The sequence below is a fragment of the Heterodontus francisci genome, chromosome 31 (assembly GCF_036365525.1).
Source record: "Heterodontus francisci isolate sHetFra1 chromosome 31, sHetFra1.hap1, whole genome shotgun sequence".
NCBI classification, from domain to species: domain Eukaryota; kingdom Metazoa; phylum Chordata; class Chondrichthyes; order Heterodontiformes; family Heterodontidae; genus Heterodontus; species Heterodontus francisci.
Genome location: NC_090401.1, coordinates 3,828,917 through 3,850,721, shown reverse-complemented (window position 1 = coordinate 3,850,721; position 21,805 = coordinate 3,828,917).

Genomic DNA, 21,805 nt, shown 5'->3' with positions numbered 1-21,805 from the left:
AAGATAGTGATAGTGAGTGTCAGAGAGTGTCAGAGAGTGATAGAGAGTGATAGTGAGTGTCAGAGAGTGTCAGAGAGTGAGAGTGAGTGTCAGAGAGTGTCAGAGAGTGATAGTGAGTGTCTGAGATTGTCAGAGAGAGATAGAGAGTGTCAGAGAGTGTCTGAGAGTGACAGAGAGTGATAGTGAGTGTCAGAGAGTGTCAGAGAGTGATAGTGAGTTTCAGAGATTGTCAGAGATTGATAGTGAGTGTCAGAGAGTGATAGTGAGTGACAGAGAGTGACAGAGAGGGTCAGAGAATGTCAGAGAGTGATAGTGAGTGTCTGAGAGTGTCAGAGAGTGTCAGAGAGTGATAGTGAGTGTCAGAGAGTGTCAGAGAGTGATAGTGTGTGTCTGAGAGTGTCAGAGAGAGATAGAGAGTGTCAGAGAGTGTCAGAGAGTGATAGTGAGTGTCTGAGATTTTCAGAGAGTGTCAGAGAGTGATAGAGAGCGAAAGAGAGTGTCAGAGAGTGTCAGAGAGTGATAGTGAGAGTCAGAGAGTGTCAGAGAGTGATAGTGAGTTTCAGGGAGTGTCAGAGAGAGATAGAGAGTGTAGAGAGTGAGAGAGAGTGTCAGAGAGTGTCACAGAGTGATAGTGAGTTTCAGGGAGAGTCAGAGAGAGACAGAGAGCGTCAGAGAGTGTCTGAGAGTGTCAGAGAGTGATAGTGAGTGTCAGAGAGTGTCAGAGAGTGATAGTGAGTGTCAGAGAGTGTCAGAGTGAGATAAGGAGTGTCAGAGAGTGTCTGAGAGTGTCAGAGAGTGATAGTGAGTGTCAGAGAGAGTCAGAGAGTGATAGTGAGTGGCAGAGAGTGTCAGAGATTGATAGTGAGTGTCAGAGAGTGTCAGAGAGAGATAGAGAGTGTCAGAGAGTGTCTGAGAGTGTCAGAGAGTGATAGTGAGTGTCAGAGAGTGATAGTGAGTGTCAGAGAGTGATAGTGAGTGTCAGAGATTGTCAGAGAGTGTCAGAGAGTGATAGTGAGTGTCAGAGAGTGATAGTGAGTGTCAGAGAGTGATAGTGAGTGTCAGAGAGTGTCACAGATTGTCAGAGAGTGATGGAGAGTGTCAGAGAGTGTCAGAGAGAGATAGAGAGTGTCAGAGAGAGATAGAGAGAGTCAGAGAGTGATAGAGAGTGTCAGAGAGTGTCAGAGAGTGATAGAGAGTGTCAGAGAGTGTCAGAGTGTGTCGGAGAGAGATAGAGAGTGTCAGAGAGTGTCAGAGAGTGTCAGAGAGTGATAGTGAGTGTCAGAGAGTGATAGTGAGTGTCAGAGAGTGATAGTGAGTGTCTGAGAGTGTCAGAGAGAGATATAGAGTGTCAGAGAGTGTCTGAGTGTGTCAGAGAGTGATAGTGAGTTTCAGAGAGTGTCAGAGAGTGATAGTGAGTTTCAGAGAGTGTCAGATAGTGATAGTGAGTGTCTGAGAGTGTCAGAGATTGTCAGAGAGTGATAGAGAGTGTCAGAGAGAGATAGAGAGTGTCAGAGAGAGATAGAGAGAGTCAGAGAGTGATAGAGAGTGTCAGAGAGTGTCAGAGAGTGATAGAGAGTGTCAGAGAGAGATAGAGAGTGTCAGAGAGTGATTGTGAGTGTCTGAGAGTGTCAGAGATGGTCAGAGAGTGATAGAGAGTGTCAGAGAGAGATAGAGAGTGTCAGAGAGAGATAGAGAGAGTCAGAGAGTGATAGAGAGTGTCAGAGAGTGTCAGAGAGTGTCAGAGAGTGTCAGAGAGTGATAGAGAGTGTCAGAGAGTGTCAGAGTGTGTCAGAGAGAGATAGAGAGTGTCAGAGAGTGATTGTGAGTGTCTGAGAGTGTCAGAGATTGTCAGAGAGTGATAGAGAGTGTCAGAGAGAGTCAGAGAGAGATAGAAAGTGTCAGAGAGAGATAGACAGAGTCAGAGAGTGATAGAGAGTGTCAGAGAGTGTCAGAGAGTGATAGAGAGTGTCAGAGAGTGTCAGAGTGTGTCAGAGAGAGATAGAGAGTGTCAGAGTGTGTCAGAGAGAGATAGAGAGTGTCAGAGAGTGATAGAGAGTGTCAGAGAGTGTCAGGGAGAGATAGAGAGTGTCAGAGAGTGTCAGAGAATGATTGTGAGTGATTGTGAGTGTCAGAGAGTGTCAGAGAGAGATAGAGAAAGTCAGAGAGTGTCAGAGAGTGTCAGAGAGTGTCAGAGAGTGATAGAGACTGTCAGAGAGTGATAGTGAGTGTCAGAGACTGCTAGTGAGTGCCTGAGAGTGTCAGAGAGTGATAGAGAGTGTCAGAGAGTGTCAGAGAGAGATAGAGAGTGTCAGAGAGTGATAGTGAGTGATAGTGAATGATAGATAGTGTGAGAGAGTGTCAGAGAGTGTCAGAGAGTGATAGTGAGTGTCAGGGAGTGTCAGAGAGTGATAGTGAGTGTCTGAGAGTTTCAGAGAGTGTCAGAGAGTGATAGAGAGTGTCAGAGAGCGATAGAGAGTGTCAGAGAGTGTCAGAGAGTGATAGTGAGAGTCAGAGAGTGTCAGAGAGTGATAGTGAGAGTCAGAGAGTGTCAGAGAGTGTCAGAGAATGTCAGACAGTGTCAGAGAGTGTCAGAGAGTGATAGTGAGTGTCAGAGAGTGATAGTGAGTGTCTGAGAGTTTCAGAGAGTGTCAGAGAGTGATAGAGAGTGTCAGAGAGTGTCAGAGAGTGTCAGAGAGTGATAGTGAGTGTCAGAGAGTGTCAGAGAGTGATAGTGAGTGTCTGACAGTTTCAGAGAGTGTCAGAGAGTAATAGAGAGTGTCAGAGAGTATCAGAGAGTGATAGTGAGTGTCTGAGATTGTCAGAGAGTGTCAGAGAGTGATAGTGAGTGTCAGAGAGTGTCGGAGAGTTTCAGAGAGAGATAGTGTCAGAGAGTGATAGTGAGTGTCTGAGAGTATCAGAGAGTGTCAGAGAGAGATAGAGAGTGTCAGAGAGTGATCGTGAGTGTCAGAGAGTGTCAGAGAGAGATAAAGAGTGTCAGAGAGTGTCTGAGAGTGTCAGAGAGTGACAGTGAGTGGCAGAGAGTGTCAGAGAGTGTCAGAGAGTGATAGTGAGTGTCAGAGAGCGTCAGAGAGTGTCAGAGAGTGTCTGAGAGTGTCTGAGAGTGTCAGAGAGTGATAGTGAGTGATAGAGAGTGTCAGAGAGTGATAGAGAGTGTCAGAGAGTGATAGTGAGTGTCAGAGAGTGTCAGTGAGTGTCCAAGAGTGTCCGAGAGTGATAGAGAGTGTCCGAGAGTGATAGTGAGTGTCCGAGAGTGATAGAGAGTGTCCGAGAGTGATAGAGTGTGTCAGAGAGTGATAGTGAGTGTCAGAGAGTGTCAGAGAGTGATAGTGAGTGTCAGAGAGTGTCAGAGAGTGTCAGAGAGTGATAGTGAGTGTCAGAGAGCGTCAGAGAGTGTCAGAGAGTGTCTGAGAGTGTCTGAGAGTGTCAGAGAGTGATAGAGAGTGTCAGAGAGAGATAGAGAGTGTCAGAGAGTGATTGTGAGTGTCTGAGAGTGTCAGAGATGGTCAGAGAGTGATAGAGAGTGTCAGAGAGAGATAGAGAGTGTCAGAGAGAGATAGAGAGAGTCAGAGAGTGATAGAGAGTGTCAGAGAGTGTCAGAGAGTGTCAGAGAGTGTCAGAGAGTGATAGAGAGTGTCAGAGAGTGTCAGAGTGTGTCAGAGAGAGATAGAGAGTGTCAGAGAGTGATTGTGAGTGTCTGAGAGTGTCAGAGATTGTCAGAGAGTGATAGAGAGTGTCAGAGAGAGTCAGAGAGAGATAGAAAGTGTCAGAGAGAGATAGACAGAGTCAGAGAGTGATAGAGAGTGTCAGAGAGTGTCAGAGAGTGATAGAGAGTGTCAGAGAGTGTCAGAGTGTGTCAGAGAGAGATAGAGAGTGTCAGAGTGTGTCAGAGAGAGATAGAGAGTGTCAGAGAGTGATAGAGAGTGTCAGAGAGTGTCAGGGAGAGATAGAGAGTGTCAGAGAGTGTCAGAGAATGATTGTGAGTGATTGTGAGTGTCAGAGAGTGTCAGAGAGAGATAGAGAAAGTCAGAGAGTGTCAGAGAGTGTCAGAGAGTGTCAGAGAGTGATAGAGACTGTCAGAGAGTGATAGTGAGTGTCAGAGACTGCTAGTGAGTGCCTGAGAGTGTCAGAGAGTGATAGAGAGTGTCAGAGAGTGTCAGAGAGAGATAGAGAGTGTCAGAGAGTGATAGTGAGTGATAGTGAATGATAGATAGTGTGAGAGAGTGTCAGAGAGTGTCAGAGAGTGATAGTGAGTGTCAGGGAGTGTCAGAGAGTGATAGTGAGTGTCTGAGAGTTTCAGAGAGTGTCAGAGAGTGATAGAGAGTGTCAGAGAGCGATAGAGAGTGTCAGAGAGTGTCAGAGAGTGATAGTGAGAGTCAGAGAGTGTCAGAGAGTGATAGTGAGAGTCAGAGAGTGTCAGAGAGTGTCAGAGAATGTCAGACAGTGTCAGAGAGTGTCAGAGAGTGATAGTGAGTGTCAGAGAGTGATAGTGAGTGTCTGAGAGTTTCAGAGAGTGTCAGAGAGTGATAGAGAGTGTCAGAGAGTGTCAGAGAGTGTCAGAGAGTGATAGTGAGTGTCAGAGAGTGTCAGAGAGTGATAGTGAGTGTCTGACAGTTTCAGAGAGTGTCAGAGAGTAATAGAGAGTGTCAGAGAGTATCAGAGAGTGATAGTGAGTGTCTGAGATTGTCAGAGAGTGTCAGAGAGTGATAGTGAGTGTCAGAGAGTGTCGGAGAGTTTCAGAGAGAGATAGTGTCAGAGAGTGATAGTGAGTGTCTGAGAGTATCAGAGAGTGTCAGAGAGAGATAGAGAGTGTCAGAGAGTGATCGTGAGTGTCAGAGAGTGTCAGAGAGAGATAAAGAGTGTCAGAGAGTGTCTGAGAGTGTCAGAGAGTGACAGTGAGTGGCAGAGAGTGTCAGAGAGTGTCAGAGAGTGATAGTGAGTGTCAGAGAGCGTCAGAGAGTGTCAGAGAGTGTCTGAGAGTGTCTGAGAGTGTCAGAGAGTGATAGTGAGTGATAGAGAGTGTCAGAGAGTGATAGAGAGTGTCAGAGAGTGATAGTGAGTGTCAGAGAGTGTCAGTGAGTGTCCAAGAGTGTCCGAGAGTGATAGAGAGTGTCCGAGAGTGATAGTGAGTGTCCGAGAGTGATAGAGAGTGTCCGAGAGTGATAGAGTGTGTCAGAGAGTGATAGTGAGTGTCAGAGAGTGTCAGAGAGTGATAGTGAGTGTCAGAGAGTGTCAGTGAGTGTCAGAGAGTGTCAGAGAGTGCTAGTAAGTGTCAGAGAGTGTCAGAGAGTGTCAGTGAGTATCAGAGTGTGTCAGAGAGTGATAGAGAGTGTTGGAGAGTGTCAGAGAGTGTCAGAGTGTGTCAGAGAGTGATAGAGAGTGTCAGAGAGTGATAGAGAGTGTCAGAGGGTGACAGTGAGTGTCTGAGTGTGTCAGAGAGTGTCAGAGAGTGTTTGTGAGTGTCAGAGTGTGTCAGAGAGTGATAGAGAGTGTTGGAGAGAGTCAGAGAGTGTCAGAGAGGGTCAGAGAGTGTTAGTGAGTGTCAGAGATTGACAGAGAGTGTCAGAGAGAGTCAGAGAGTGACAGAGATTGTCAGAGAGTGAGAGAGAGTGTCAGAGAGTGTCAGAGAGTGTCAGAGAATGATAGAGATTGTCAGAGAGTGATAGTGAGTGTCTGAGAGTGTCAGAGAGTGTCCGAGAGTGCAGAGAGTGATAGAGAGTGTCAGAGAGTGATAGAGAGTGACAGAGAGTGTCAGAGAGTGTCAGAGTGTGTCAGACAGTGTCAGAGAGTGATAGTGAGTGTCAGAGAGTGTCAGATAGTGATAGTGAGTGTCTGTGAGTGTCTGAGAGTGTCAGAGAGTGTCCGAGAGTGTCAGAGAGTGATAGAGAGTGTCAGAGAGTGATAGAGAGTGACAGAGAGTGTCAGAGAGTGTCAGAGTGTGTCAGACAGTGTCAGAGAGTGATAGTGAGTGTCAGAGAGTGTCAGATAGTGATAGTGAGTGTCTGTGAGTGTCAGAGAGTGTCAGAGAGTGACAGAGAGTAATAGAAAGTGTCAGAGAGTGTCAGAGAGTGTCAGAGAGTGATGGACAGTGTCAGACAGTGTCAGAGAGTGATAGAGAGTGTCAGAGGGTGACAGTGAGTGTATGAGTGTGTCAGAGAGTGTCAGAGAGAGATAGAGATTGTCAGAGAGAGATAGAGAGTGTCAGAGAGTGATAGAGAGTGATAGAGAGTGTCACAGAGTGTCAGAGAGAGATAGAGAGTGTCAGAGAGTGATAGTGAGTGTCTGAGGGTGTCAGAGTGTGTCAGAGAGTGATAGAGAGTGTCAGAGGGTGTCAGAGGGTGTCAGAGAGTGTCAGAGAGTGTCAGAGAGTGTCAGAGAGTTATCGAGAGTGTCAGAGAGTGTCAGAGAGTGATAGTGAGCGTCAGAGAGTGATAGAGAGTGTCAGAGAGTGATAGAGAGTGTCAGAGAGTGATAGAGATTGTCAGAGTGTGATAGTGAGTGTCAGAGAGTGATAGTGAGTGTCTGAGAGTGTCAGAGAGTGTCCGAGAGTGTCAGAGAGTGACAGAGGGTGACAGAGAGTGTCAGAGAGTGATAGAGAGTGACTGAGATTGTCAGAGAGTGTCAGAGTGTTGTCAGACAGTGTCAGAGAGTGTCAGAGAGTGCCAGAGAGTGTCAGAGTGTGACAGAGAGTGATAGAGAGTGTCAGAGAGTGATAGTGAGTGTCTGAGAGTGTCTGAGATTGTCAGAGAGTGATAGTGAGTGTCAGAGAGTGTCAAAGAGTGTCAGAGAGTTTCAGAGAGAGATAGAGAGTGTCAGAGAGTGATAGTGAGTGTCAGAGAGCGTGAGAGAGTGATAGAGATTGTCAGAGAGTGTGAGGGAGTGTCAGAGGGAGATAGAGATTGTCAGAGAGTGATAGTGAGTGTCAGAGAGTGTCAGAGAGCGATAGAGAGTGATAAAGAGTGTCAGAGAGTGTCAGAGAGAGATAGAGAGTGTCAGAGAGTGTCAGAGAGTGATAATGAGTGTCAGAGAGTGTCAGAGTGTGTCAGAGAGTGTCAGAGTGTGTCAGAGAGTGATAGTGAGTGTCTGAGAGTGTCAGAGTGTGTCAGAGAGAGATAGAGAGTGTCAGAGAGTGATAGTGAGTTTCTGAGAGTGTCAGAGAGTGTCAGAGAGAGATAGAGAGTGTCAGAGAGTGATAGTGTGTGTCTGAGAGTGTCAGAGCGTGTCAGAGAGCGATAGAGAGTAATAGCGAGTGTCAGAGAGAGATAGAGAGTGTCAGAGAGTGATAGAGACTGTTAGAGAGTGTCAGAGAGTGATAATGAGTGTCAGAGGGTGCCAGAGAGAGATAGAGAATGTCAGAGAGTGATAGAGTGTCAGAGATTATCAGAGAGTGATAGTGAGTATCAGAGAGTGTCAGAGAGTGATGGACAGTGTCAGACAGTGTCAGAGAGTGACAGAGAGTGTCAGAGGGTGACAGTGAGTGTCTGAGTGTGTCAGAGAGTGTCAGAGAGTGTCAGCGAGTTATAGTGAGTGTCAGAGAGAGATAGAGAGTGTCAGAGAGTGTCAGAGAGTGATAATGAGTGTCAGAGAGTGTCAGAGAGAGATAGAGATTGTCAGAGAGTGATAGTGAGTGTCTGAGAGTGTCAGAGATTGTCAGAGAGCGACAGAGAGTGATAGAGAAGGTCAGAGAGTGTCATAGAGAGGGGGAGAGTGTCAGAGAGTGATAGAGATTGTCAGAGGGTGTCAGAGGGTGTCAGAGAGTGTCAGAGAGTGTCAGAGAGTGTCAGAGAGTGTCAGAGAGTGTCCGAGAATGATTGAGAGTGTCAGAGGGTGACAGTGAGTGTCTGAGAGTGTCAGAGAGTGCTAGTAAGTGTCAGAGAGTGTCAGTGAGTATCAGAGTGTGTCAGAGATTGATAGAGAGTGTTGGAGAGTGTCAGAGAGTGTCAGAGTGTGTCAGAGAGTGATAGAGAGTGTCAGAGGGTGACAGTGAGTGTCTGAGTGTGTCAGAGTGTGTCAGAGAGTGATAGAGAGTGTTGGAGAGAGTCAGAGAGGGTCAGAGAGTGTTAGTGAGTGTCAGAGATTGACAGAGAGTGACAGAGAGTGATAGAGAATGATAGACAGTGATAGAGAGTGTCAGAGAGTGTCAGAGAGTGTCAGAGAGTGACAGAGATTGTCAGAGAGTGAGAGAGAGTGTCAGAGAGTGTCAGAGAGTGTCAGAGAATGATAGAGATTGTCAGAGAGTGATAGTGAGTGTCTGAGAGTGTCAGAGAGTGTCCGAGAGTGTCAGAGAGTGATAGAGAGAGTCAGAGAGTGATAGAGAGTGACAGAGAGTGTCAGAGAGTGTCAGAGTGTGTCAGACAGTGTCAGAGAGTGATAGTGAGTGTCAGAGAGTGTCAGATAGTGATAGTGAGTGTCTGTGAGTGTCAGAGAGTGTCAGAGAGTGACAGAGAGTAATAGAAAGTGTCAGACAGTGTCAGAGAGTGATAGTGAGTGTCAGAGAGTGTCAGAGAGTGATGGACAGTGTCAGACAGTGTCAGAGAGTGATAGAGAGAGATAGAGAGTGTCAGAGAGAGATAGAGAGTGTCAGAGAGAGATAGAGAGTGTCAGAGAGTGATAGAGAGTGATAGAGAGTGTCACAGAGTGTCAGAGAGAGATAGAGAGTGTCAGAGAGAGATAGAGAGTGTCAGAGAGTGATAGAGAGTGATAGAGAGTGTCACAGAGTGTCAGAGAGAGATAGAGAGTGTCAGAGAGTGATAGTGAGTGTCTGAGGGTGTCAGAGGGTGTCAGAGAGTGTCAGAGAGTGTCAGAGAGTGTCAGAGAGTTATAGAGAGTGTCAGAGAGTATCAGAGAGTGATAGTGAGTGTCAGAGAGTGATAGAGAGTGTCAGAGAGTGATAGAGAGTGTCAGAGAGTGATAGAGATTGTCAGAGTGTGATAGTGAGTGTCAGAGAGTGATAGTGAGTGTCTGAGAGTGTCAGAGAGTGTCCGAGAGTGTCAGAGAGTGACAGAGGGTGACAGAGAGTGTCAGAGAGTGATAGAGAGTGACTGAGATTGTCAGAGAGTGTCAGAGTGTTGTCAGACAGTGTCAGAGAGTGTCAGAGAGTGCCAGAGAGTGTCAGAGTGTGACAGAGAGTGATAGAGAGTGTCAGAGAGTGATAGTGAGTGTCTGAGAGTGTCTGAGATTGTCAGAGAGTGATAGTGAGTGTCAGAGAGTGTCAAAGAGTGTCAGAGAGTTTCAGAGAGAGATAGAGAGTGTCAGAGAGTGATAGTGAGTGTCAGAGAGCGTGAGAGAGTGATAGAGATTGTCAGAGAGTGTGAGGGAGTGTCAGAGGGAGATAGAGATTGTCAGAGAGTGATAGTGAGTGTCAGAGAGTGTCAGAGAGCGATAGAGAGTGATAAAGAGTGTCAGAGAGTGTCAGAGAGAGATAGAGAGTGTCAGAGAGTGTCAGAGAGTGATAATGAGTGTCAGAGAGTGTCAGAGTGTGTCAGAGAGTGTCAGAGTGTGTCAGAGAGTGATAGTGAGTGTCTGAGAGTGTCAGAGTGTGTCAGAGAGAGATAGAGAGTGTCAGAGAGTGATAGTGAGTGTCTGAGAGTGTCAGAGAGTGTCAGAGAGTGTGAGAGAGTGTCAGAGAGAGATAGAGAGTGTCAGAGAGTGATAGTGTGTGTCTGAGAGTGTCAGAGCGTGTCAGAGAGCGATAGAGAGTAATAGCGAGTGTCAGAGAGAGATAGAGAGTGTCAGAGAGTGATAGAGACTGTTAGAGAGTGTCAGAGAGTGATAATGAGTGTCAGAGGGTGCCAGAGAGAGATAGAGAATGTCAGAGAGTGATAGAGTGTCAGAGATTATCAGAGAGTGATAGTGAGTATCAGAGAGTGTCAGAGAGTGATGGACAGTGTCAGACAGTGTCAGAGAGTGACAGAGAGTGTCAGAGGGTGACAGTGAGTGTCTGAGTGTGTCAGAGAGTGTCAGAGAGTGTCAGCGAGTTATAGTGAGTGTCAGAGAGAGATAGAGAGTGTCAGAGAGTGTCAGAGAGTGATAATGAGTGTCAGAGAGTGTCAGAGAGAGATAGAGATTGTCAGAGAGTGATAGTGAGTGTCTGAGAGTGTCAGAGATTGTCAGAGAGCGACAGAGAGTGATAGAGAAGGTCAGAGAGTGTCATAGAGAGGGGGAGAGTGTCAGAGAGTGATAGAGATTGTCAGAGGGTGTCAGAGGGTGTCAGAGAGTGTCAGAGAGTGTCAGAGAGTGTCAGAGAGTGTCAGAGAGTGTCCGAGAATGATTGAGAGTGTCAGAGGGTGACAGTGAGTGTCTGAGAGTGTCAGAGAGTGCTAGTAAGTGTCAGAGAGTGTCAGTGAGTATCAGAGTGTGTCAGAGATTGATAGAGAGTGTTGGAGAGTGTCAGAGAGTGTCAGAGTGTGTCAGAGAGTGTCAGAGAGTGATAGAGAGTGTCAGAGGGTGACAGTGAGTGTCTGAGTGTGTCAGAGAGTGTCAGAGAGTGTTTGTGAGTGTCAGAGTGTGTCAGAGAGTGATAGAGAGTGTTGGAGAGAGTCAGAGAGTGTCAGAGAGGGTCAGAGAGTGGTAGTGAGTGTCAGAGATTGACAGAGAGTGACAGAGAGTGATAGAGAATGATAGACAGTGATAGAGAGTGTCAGAGAGTGTTAGAGAGTGTCAGAGAGTGACAGAGATTGTCAGAGAGTGAGAGAGAGTGTCAGAGAGTGACAGAGAGTGTCAGAGAATGATAGAGATTGTCAGAGAGTGATAGTGAGTGTCTGAGAGTGTCAGAGAGTGTCCGAGAGTGTCAGAGAGTGATAGAGAGAGTCAGAGAGTGATAGAGAGTGACAGAGAGTGTCAGAGAGTGTCAGAGTGTGTCAGACAGTGTCAGAGAGTGATAGTGAGTGTCAGAGAGTGTCAGATAGTGATAGTGAGTGTCTGTGAGTGTCAGAGAGTGTCAGAGAGTGACAGAGAGTAATAGAAAGTGTCAGACAGTGTCAGAGAGTGATAGTGAGTGTCAGAGAGTGTCAGAGAGTGATGGACAGTGTCAGACAGTGTCAGAGAGTGATAGAGAGAGATAGAGAGTGTCAGAGAGAGATAGAGAGTGTCAGAGAGAGATAGAGAGTGTCAGAGAGTGATAGAGAGTGATAGAGAGTGTCACAGAGTGTCAGAGAGAGATAGAGAGTGTCAGAGAGAGATAGAGAGTGTCAGAGAGTGATAGAGAGTGATAGAGAGTGTCACAGAGTGTCAGAGAGAGATAGAGAGTGTCAGAGAGTGATAGTGAGTGTCTGAGGGTGTCAGAGGGTGTCAGAGAGTGTCAGAGAGTGTCAGAGAGTGTCAGAGAGTTATAGAGAGTGTCAGAGAGTGTCAGAGAGTGATAGTGAGTGTCAGAGAGTGATAGAGAGTGTCAGAGAGTGATAGAGAGTGTCAGAGAGTGATAGAGATTGTCAGAGTGTGATAGTGAGTGTCAGAGAGTGATAGTGAGTGTCTGAGAGTGTCAGAGAGTGTCCGAGAGTGTCAGAGAGTGACAGAGGGTGACAGAGAGTGTCAGAGAGTGATAGAGAGTGACTGAGATTGTCAGAGAGTGTCAGAGTGTTGTCAGACAGTGTCAGAGAGTGTCAGAGAGTGCCAGAGAGTGTCAGAGTGTGACAGAGAGTGATAGAGAGTGTCAGAGAGTGATAGTGAGTGTCTGAGAGTGTCTGAGATTGTCAGAGAGTGATAGTGAGTGTCAGAGAGTGTCAAAGAGTGTCAGAGAGTTTCAGAGAGAGATAGAGAGTGTCAGAGAGTGATAGTGAGTGTCAGAGAGCGTGAGAGAGTGATAGAGATTGTCAGAGAGTGTGAGGGAGTGTCAGAGGGAGATAGAGATTGTCAGAGAGTGATAGTGAGTGTCAGAGAGTGTCAGAGAGCGATAGAGAGTGATAAAGAGTGTCAGAGAGTGTCAGAGAGAGATAGAGAGTGTCAGAGAGTGTCAGAGAGTGATAATGAGTGATAATGAGTGTCAGAGAGTGTCAGAGAGTGTCAGAGAGAGATAGAGAGTGTCAGAGAGTGATAGTGAGTGTCTGAGAGTGTCAGAGTGTGTCAGAGAGTGATAGTGAGTGTCTGAGAGTGTCAGAGTGTGTCAGAGAGAGATAGAGAGTGTCAGAGAGTGATAGTGAGTGTCTGAGAGTGTCAGAGAGTGTCAGAGAGTGTGAGAGAGTGTCAGAGAGAGATAGAGAGTGTCAGAGAGTGATAGTGTGTGTCTGAGAGTGTCAGAGCGTGTCAGAGAGCGATAGAGAGTAATAGCGAGTGTCAGAGAGAGATAGAGAGTGTCAGAGAGTGATAGAGACTGTTAGAGAGTGTCAGAGAGTGATAATGAGTGTCAGAGGGTGCCAGAGAGAGATAGAGAATGTCAGAGAGTGATAGAGTGTCAGAGAGTATCAGAGAGTGATAGTGAGTATCAGAGAGTGTCAGAGAGTGATGGACAGTGTCAGACAGTGTCAGAGAGTGACAGAGAATGTCAGAGGGTGACAGTGAGTGTCTGAGTGTGTCAGAGAGTGTCAGAGAGAGATAGAGAGTGTCAGAGAGAGATAGAGAGTGTCAGAGAGTGATAGAGAGTGATAGAGAGTGTCACAGAGTGTCAGAGAGAGATAGAGAGTGTCAGAGAGTGATAGTGAGTGTCAGAGAGTGATCGTGAGTGTCTGAGGGTGTCAGAGTGTGTCAGAGAGTGATAGAGAGTGTCAGAGGGTGTCAGAGAGTGTCAGAGAGTGTCATAGAGTGTCAGAGAGTTATAGAGAGTGTCAGAGAGTGTCAGAGAGTGTCAGAGAGTGTCAGAGAGTGATAATGAGTGTCAGAGAGTGTCAGAGAGTGTCAGAGAGAGATAGAGAGTGTCAGAGAGTGATAGTGAGTGTCTGAGAGTGTGAGAGAGTGATAGAGATTGTCAGAGAGTGTGAGAAGGTGTGAGAGAGTGTCAGAGGGAGATAGAGATTGTCAGAGTGTGATAGTGAGTGTCAGAGAGTGTCAGAGAGAGATAGAGAGTGTCAGAGAGTGATAGAGAGTGTCAGAGAGTGTCAGAGTGTGTCAGAGAGTGATAATGAGTGTCAGAGAGTGTCAGAGAGTGTCAGAGAGTGTCAGAGAGAGATAGAGAGTGTCAGAGAGTGATAGTGTGTGTCTGAGAGTGTCAGAGAGTGTTAGAGAGCGATAGAGAGTAATAGAGTGTGTCAGAGAGAGATAGAGAGTGTCAGAGAGTGATAGAGACTGTCAGAGAGTGCCAGAGAGTGATAATGATTGTCAGAGGGTGTCAGAGAGAGATAGAGAGTGTCAGAGAGTGATAGAGAGTGTCAGAGAGTATCAGAGAGTGATAGTGAGTAGCAGAGAGTGTCAGAGAGAGATAGAGAGTGTCAGATAGTGATAGTGAGTGTCAGAGAGTGTCAGAGAGTGATAGAGAGTGTCAGAGAGTGTGTGAGAGAGTCAGAGGGAGATAGAGAGTGTCAGAGAGTGATAGTGAGTATCAGATAGAGATAGAGAGTGTCAGAGAGTGATATGAGTGTCTGAGAGCGTCAGAGAGTGTCAGAGAGCGATAGAGAGTGATAGACAGTGTCAGAGAGAGATAGAGAGTGTCAGAGAGTGATAGTGAGTGTCTGAGAGTGTCAGAGAGTGTCAGAGAGCGATAGAGAGTGATAGAGAGAGTCAGAGAGTGTCAGAGAGAGATAGAGATTGTCAGAGTGTGACAGTGAGTGTCTGAGAGTGTCAGAGTGTGTCAGAGTGTGTCAGAGTGTGTCAGAGAGTGTCAGAGAGTGATAGAGAGTGTCATAGAGTGTCAGAGATATATAGAGAGTGTCAGAGAGTGATAGAGAGAGTCAGAGAGTGATAGAGAGTGTCAGAGAGTGATAGTGACAGTCTGAGAGTGTCAGAGAGCGACAGAGAGTGATAGAGAGTGTCAGAGAGTGTCAGAGAGAGATAGAGAGTTTCAGAGAGTGATAGTGAGTGTCTGAGAGTGTCCGAGAGTGTCAGAGAGTGACAGAGAGTGTCAGAGAGTGATAGAGAGTGACTGAGATTGTCAGAGAGTGTCAGAGTGTTGTCAGACAGTGTCAGAGAGTGTCAGAGAGTGCCAGAGAGTGTCAGAGTGTGACAGAGTGTGACAGAGAGTGATAGAGAGTGTCAGAGAGTGATAGTGAGTGTCTGAGAGTGTCTGAGATTGTCAGAGAGTGATAGTGAGTGTCAGAGAGTGTCAAAGAGTGTCAGAGAGTTTCAGAGAGAGATAGAGAGTGTCAGAGAGTGATAGTGAGTGTCAGAGAGTGTGAGAGAGTGATAGAGATTGTCAGCGAGTGTGAGAGAGTGTCAGAGGGAGATCAAGATTGTCAGAGAGTGGGAGTGAGTGTCAGAGAGTGTCAGAGAGCGAAAGAGAGTGATAAAGAGTGTCAGAGAGTGTCAGAGAGAGATAGAGAGTGTCAGAGAGTGATAGAGAGTGTCAGAGAGTGTCAGAGTGTGTCAGAGAGTGTCAGAGAGTGATAATGAGTGTCAGAGAGTGTCAGAGAGTGTCAGAGAGTGTCAGAGAGAGATAGAGAGTGTCAGAGAGTGATAGTGAGTGTCTGAGAGTGTCAGAGAGTGTCAGAGAGAGATAGAGAGTGTCAGAGAGTGATAGTGAGAGTCTGAGAGTGTCAGAGAGTGTCAGAGAGTGTGAAAGAGTGTCAGAGAGAGATAGAGAGTGTCAGAGAGTGATAGTGAGAGTCTGAGAGTGTCAGAGAGTGTCAGAGAGTGTGAAAGAGTGTCAGAGAGTGATAGAGACTGTCAGAGACTGTCAGAGAGTGATAATGAGTGTCAGAGGGTGTCAGAGAGAGATAGAGAGTGTCAGAGAGTGATAGAGATTGTCAGAGAGTATCAGAGAGTGATAGTGAGTATCAGAGAGTGTCAGAGAGTGTCAGAGAGTGATGGACAGTGTCAGACAGTGTCAGAGAGTGACAGAGAGTGTCAGAGGGTGACAGTGAGTGTCTAAGTGTGTCAGAGAGTGTCAGAGAGTGTCAGAGAGAGATAGAGAGTGTCAGAGAGAGATAGAGAGTGATAGAGAGTGTCACAGAGTGTCAGAGAGAGATAGAGAGTGTCAGAGAGTGATAGTGAGTGTCAGAGAGTGATAGTGAGTGTCTGAGGGTGTCAGAGTGTGTCAGAGAGTGATAGAGAGTGTCAGAGGGTGTCAGAGAGTGTCAGAGAGTGTCAGAGAGTTATACAGAGTGTCAGAGAGTGTCAGAGAGTGATAGTGAGTGCCTGAGAGTGTCTGAGAGTGTCTGAGAGTGTCAGAGAGAGATAGAGAGTGTGAGAGAGTGATAGAGAGTGTCAGAGGGTGACAGTGAGTGTCTGAGAGTGTCAGAGAGTGTTTGTGTGTGTCAGAGTGTGTCAGAGAGTGATAGAGAGTGTTAGAGAGAGTCAGAGAGGGTCAGAGAGTGTAAGTGAGTATCAGAGATTGACAGAGAGTGACAGAGAGTGACAGAGAGTGATAGAGAATGATAGAGAGTGATAGAGAGTGTCAGAGAGTGTCAGAGAGTGTCAGAGAGTGACAGAGATTGTCAGAGAGTGAGAGAGAGTGTCAGAGAGTGTCAGAGAGTGTCAGAGAGTGTCAGAGAATGATAGAGATTGTCAGAGAGTGATAGTGAGTGTCTGAGAGTGTCAGAGAGTGTCCGAGAGTGTCAGAGAGTGATAGAGAGTGATAGAGAGTGTCAGAGAGGGATAGTGAGTGACAGAGAGTGTCAGAGAGTGTCAGAGTGTGTCTGAGAGTGTCAGAGAGTGATAGAGAGTGTCAGAGAGTGTAGTGAGACTCTGAGAGTGTCTGTGAGTGTCAGAGAGTGTCAGAGAGTGACAGAGAGTAATAGAAAGTGTCAGAAAGTGTCAGAGAGTGATCGAGAGTGATAGAGAGTGTCAGAGAGTGATAGAGTTTGATAGAGAGTATCAGAGATTGATAGAGTGTGATAGAGAGTATCAGAGAGTGTCAGAGATTGTCAGACAGTGTCAGAGAGTGATAGTGAGTGTCAGAGAGTGTCAGAGAGTGATGGACAGTGTCAGACAGTGTCAGAGAGTGATAGAGAGTGTCAGAGGGTGACAGTGAGTGTCTGAGTGTGTCAGAGAGTGTCAGAGAGTTATACAGAGTGTCAGAGAGTGTCAGAGAGTGATAGTGAGTGCCTGAGAGTGTCTGAGAGTGTCTGAGAGTGTCTGAGAGTGTCAGAGAGAGATAGAGAGTGTGAGAGAGTGATAGAGAGTGTCAGAGGGTGACAGTGAGTGTCTGAGAGTGTCAGAGAGTGTTTGTGTGTGTCAGAGTGTGTCAGAGAGTGATAGAGAGTGTTAGAGAGAGTCAGAGAGGGTCAGAGAGTGTAAGTCAGTATCAGAGATTGACAGAGAGTGACAGAGAGTGACAGAGAGTGATAGAGAATGATAGAGAGTGATAGAGAGTGTCAGAGAGTGTCAGAGAGTGTCAGAGAGTGACAGAGATTGTCAGAGAGTGAGAGAGAGTGTCAGAGAGTGTCAGAGAGTGTCAGAGAGTGTCAGAGAATGATAGAGATTGTCAGAGAGTGATAGTGAGTGTCTGAGAGTGTCAGAGAGTGTCCGAGAGTGTCAGAGAGTGATAGAGAGTGATAGAGAGTGTCAGAGAGGGATAGTGAGTGACAGAGAGTGTCAGAGAGTGTCAGAGTGTGTCTGAGAGTGTCAGAGAGTGATAGAGAGTGTCAGAGAGTGTAGTGAGACTCTGAGAGTGTCTGTGAGTGTCAGAGAGTGTCAGAGAGTGACAGAGAGTAATAGAAAGTGTCAGAAAGTGTCAGAGAGTGATCGAGAGTGATAGAGAGTGTCAGAGAGTGATAGAGTTTGATAGAGAGTATCAGAGATTGATAGAGTGTGATAGAGAGTATCAGAGAGTGTCAGAGATTGTCAGACAGTGTCAGAGAGTGATAGTGAGTGTCAGAGAGTGTCAGAGAGTGATGGACAGTGTCAGACAGTGTCAGAGAGTGATAGAGAGTGTCAGAGGGTGACAGTGAGTGTCTGAGTGTGTCAGAGAGTGTCAGAGAGTGTTTGTGAGTGTCAGAGTGTGTCAGCGAGTGATAGAGAGTGTTAGCGAGTGTCAGAGAGTGTCAGAGCGGGTCAGAGAGTGTTAGTGAGTGTCAGAGATTGACAGAGAGTGATAGAGAATGATAGAGAGTGATAGAGAGTGTCAGAGAGTGTCAGAGAGTGTCAGAGAGTGACAGAGAGTGACAGAGATTGTCAGAGAGTGACAGAGAGTGTCAGAGAGTGTCAGAGAGTGTCAGAGAGTGTCAGAGAATGATAGAGATTGTCAGAGAGTGATAGTCAGTGTCTGAGAGTGTCAGAGAGTGTCAGAGAGTGTCAGTGAGTATCAGAGTGTGTCAGAGAGTGATAGAGAGTGTTGGAGAGTGTCAGAGAGTGTCAGAGAGTGTCAGTGAGTATCAGAGTGTGTCAGAGAGTGATAGAGAGTGTCAGAGGGTGACAGTGAGTGTCTGAGTGTGTCAGAGAGTGTTTGTGAGTGTCAGAGTGTGTCAGAGAGTGATAGAGAGTGTTAGAGAGAGTCAGAGAGTGTCAGAGAGTGATAGAGAGTGTCAGAGAGTGTCAGAGAGTGTCAGAGAGTGTCAGAGAGTGACAGAGATTGTCAGAGAGTGATAGAGAGAGTCAGAGAGTGTCAGAGAGTGTCAGAGAATGATAGAGATTGTCAGAGAGTGATAGTGAGTGTCTGAGAGTTTCAGAGAGTGTCCGAGAGTGTCAGAGAGTGATAGAGGGTGATAGAGAGTGTCAGAGAGTGATAGAGAGTGACAGAGATTGTCAGAGAGTGTCAGAGTGTGTCAGACAGTGTCAGAGAGTGACAGTGAGTGTCAGAGAGTGTCCGAGAGTGATAGAGAGTGTCCGAGAGTGATAGAGAATGTCAGAGAGTGATAGTGAGTGTCCGAGAGTGATAGAGAGTGTCCGAGACTGATAGAGAGTGTCAGAGAGTGATAGTGAGTGTCAGAGAGTGATAGTGAGTGTCAGAGAGTGTCAGTGAGTGTCAGAGAGAGTCAGAGAATGTCAGAGAGTGTCAGAGAGTGTCAGAGAGAGTCAGAGAGTGTCAGAGAGCGTCAGAGAGCGTCAGAGAGTGTCAGAGAGTGTCCGAAAATGATTGAGAGTGTCAGAGGGTGACAGTGAGTGTCTGAGAGTGTCAGAGAGTGTCAGAGAGTGATAGTGAGTGTCAGAGAGTGTCAAAGAGTGTCAGTGAGTATCAGAGTGTGTCAGTGAGTATCAGAGTGTGTCAGAGAGTGATAGAGAGTCTTGGAGAGTGTTGGAGAGTGTCAGAGATTGTCAGAGAGTGTCAGAGTGTGTCAGAGAGTGATAGAGAGTGTCAGAGAGTGATAGAGAGTGTCAGAGGGTGACAGTGAGTGTCTGAGTGTGTCAGAGAGTGTTTGTGAGTGTCAGAGTGTGTCAGAGAGCAATAGATAGTGTTAGAGAGAGTCAGAGAGTGTCAGAGAGAGATAGAGATTGTCAGAGAGTGACAGTGAGTATCTGAGAGTGTCAGAGTGTGTCAGAGTGTGTCAGAGGGTGTCAGAGAGTGTTGGAGAGTGTCAGAGAGTGTCAGAGGGTGACAGTGAGTGTCTGAGTGTGTCAGAGAGTGTTTGTGAGTGTCAGAGTGTGTCAGAGAGCAATAGATAGTGTTAGAGAGAGTCAGAGAGTGTCAGAGAGAGATAGAGATTGTCAGAGAGTGACAGTGAGTATCTGAGAGTGTCAGAGTGTGTCAGAGTGTGTCAGAGGGTGTCAGAGAGTGTCAGAGAGTGTCAGAGAGTGTCTGAGAGTGATAGAGAGTGTCATAGAGTGTCAGAGATATATAGAGAGTGTCAGAGAGTGATAGAGAGAGTCAGAGAGTGATAGAGAGTGTCAGAGAGTGATAGTGACTGTCTGAGAGTGTCAGAGAGCGACAGAGAGTGATAGAGAGTGTCAGAGAGTGTCAGAGAGAGATAGAGAGTTTCAGAGAGTGATAGTGAGTGTCTGAGGGTGTCTGAGAGTGTCAGAGTGTGTCAGAGAGTGATAGAGAATGTCAGAGGGTGTCAGAGAGTGTCAGAGAGTGTCAGAGAGTGTCAGAGAGTGTCAGAGAGCTATAGGGAGTGTCAGAGAGTGTCCGAGAGTGTCAGATAGTGATAGTGAGTGTCTGAGAGTGTCAGAGAGTGATAGAGAGTGTCAGAGAGTGTAGTGAGACTCTGAGAGTGTCTGTGAGTGTCAGAGAGATTCAGAGAGTGACAGAGAGTAATAGAAAGTGTCAGAAAGTGTCAGAGAGTGATCGAGAGTGATAGAGAGTGTCAGAGAGTGATAGAGTTTGATAGAGAGTATCAGAGATTGATAGAGTGTGATAGAGAGTATCAGAGAGTGTCAGAGATTGTCAGACAGTGTCAGAGAGTGATAGTGAGTGTCAGAGAGTGTCAGAGAGTGATGGACAGTGTCAGACAGTGTCAGAGAGTGATAGAGAGTGTCAGAGGGTGACAGTGAGTGTCAGAGTGTGTCAGCGAGTGATAGAGAGTGTTAGAGAGAGTCAGAGAGTGTCAGAGCGGGTCAGAGAGTGTTAGTGAGTGTCAGAGATTGACAGAGAGTGATAGAGAATGATAGAGAGTGATAGAGAGTGTCAGAGAGTGTCAGAGAGTGTCAGAGAGTGACAGAGAGTGACAGAGATTGTCAGAGAGTGTCAGAGAGTGTCAGAGAGTGTCAGAGAATGATAGAGATTGTCAGAGAGTGATAGTCAGTGTCTGAGAGTGTCAGAGAGTGTCAGAGAGTGTCAGTGAGTATCAGAGTGTGTCAGAGTGTGATAGAGAGTGTTGGAGAGTGTCAGAGAATGTCAGAGAGTGTCAGAGAGTGTCAGAGTGTGTCAGAGAGTGATAGAGAGTGTCAGAGAGTGATAGAGAGTGTCAGAGGGTGACAGTGAGTGTCTGAGTGTGTCAGAGAGTGTTTGTGAGTGTCAGAGTGTGTCAGAGAGTGATAGAGAGTGTTAGAGAGAGTCAGAGAGTGTCAGAGAGTGATAGAGAGTGTCAGAGAGTGTCAGAGAGAGTCAGAGAGTGACAGAGATTGTCAGAGAGTGATAGAGAGTGTCAGAGAGTGTCAGAGAGTGTCAGAGAATGATAGAGATTGTCAGAGAGTGATAGTGAGTGTCTGAGAGTGTCAGAGAGTGATAGAGGGTGATAGAGAGTGTCAGAGAGTGATAGAGAGTGACAGAGAGTGTCAGAGAGTGTCAGAGTGTGTCAGACAGTGTCAGAGAGTGATAGTGAGTGTCAGAGAGTGTCCGAGAGTGATAGAGAGTGTCCGAGAGTGATAGAGAATGTCAGAGAGTGATAGTGAGTGTCCGAGAGTGATAGAGAGTGTCCGAGAGTGATAGAGAGTGTCAGAGAGTGATAGTGAGTGTCAGAGAGTGATAGTGAGTGTCAGAGAGTGTCAGTGAGTGTCAGAGAGAGTCAGAGAATGTCAGAGAGTGTCAGAGAGAGTCAGAGAGAGTCAGAGAGTGTCAGAGAGCGTCAGAGAGCGTCAGATAGCGTCAGAGAGTGTCCGAAAATGATTGAGAGTGTCAGAGGGTGACAGTGAGTGTCTGAGAGTGTCAGAGAGTGTCAGAGAGTGATAGTGAGTGTCAGAGAGTGTCAGAGAGTGTCAGTGAGTATCAGAGTGTGTCAGTGAGTATCAGAGTGTGTCAGAGAGTGATGGAGAGTGTCAGAGAGTGTCAGAGAGTGTCAGAGTGTGTCAGAGAGTGATAGAGAGTGTCAGAGAGTGATAGAGAGTGTCAGAGGGTGACAGTGAGTGTCTGAGTGTGTCAGAGAGTGTTTGTGAGTGTCAGAGTGTGTCAGAGAGCAATAGAGAGTGATGGAGAGAGTCAGAGAGTGTCAGAGAGAGATAGAGATTGTCAGAGAGTGACAGTGAGTATCTGAGAGTGTCAGAGTGTGTCAGAGTGTGTCAGAGGGTGTCAGAGAGTGTCAGAGAGTGTCAGAGAGTGTCTGAGAGTGATAGAGAGTGTCATAGAGTGTCAGAGATATATAGAGAGTGTCAGAGAGTGATAGAGAGAGTCAGAGAGTGATAGAGAGTGTCAGAGAGTGATAGTGACTGTCTGAGAGTGTCAGAGAGCGACAGAGAGTGATAGAGAGTGTCAGAGAGTGTCAGAGAGAGATAGAGAGTTTCAGAGAGTGATAGTGAGTGTCTGAGGGTGTCTGAGAGTGTCAGAGTGTGTCAGAGAGTGATAGTGAGTGTCAGAGAGTGTCAGAGAGTGTCAGAGAGCGATAGAGAGAGATACAGAGTGTCAGAGAGTGTCAGAGAGAGATAGAGAGCGACAGAGAGTGATAGAGAGTGTCAGCGAGTGATAGTGAGTGTCAGAGAGAGATAGAGAGTGTCAGAGAGTGTCAGAGAGTGATAATGAGTGTCAGAGAGTGTCAGAGAGAGATAGAGAGTGTCGGAGAGTGATAGTGAGTGATAGTGAGAGTCAGAGAGTGTCAGAGAGAGATGGAGAGTGTCAGAGAGTGATAGAGATTGTCTGAGAGTGTCAGAGTGTGTCAGAGAGTTATAGTGAGTGAAAGAGAGTGATAGAGAGTGTCAGAGGGTGTCAGAGAGTGTCAGAGAGTTATAGAGAGTGTCAGAGAGTGCCAGAGAGTGTCAGAGAGTGATAGAGACTGATAGAGAGTGATAGAGAGTGTCAGAGAGTGATAGTGAGTGTCTGAGAGTTTCTGAGAGTGTCTGAGATTGTCAGAGTGCGTCAGAGTGTGTCAGAGAGTGATAGAGAGTGTCAGAGAGTGATAGGGAGTGTCAGAGAGTGATAGTGAGTGTCAGAGAGTATCAAATAGCGATAGTGAGTGTC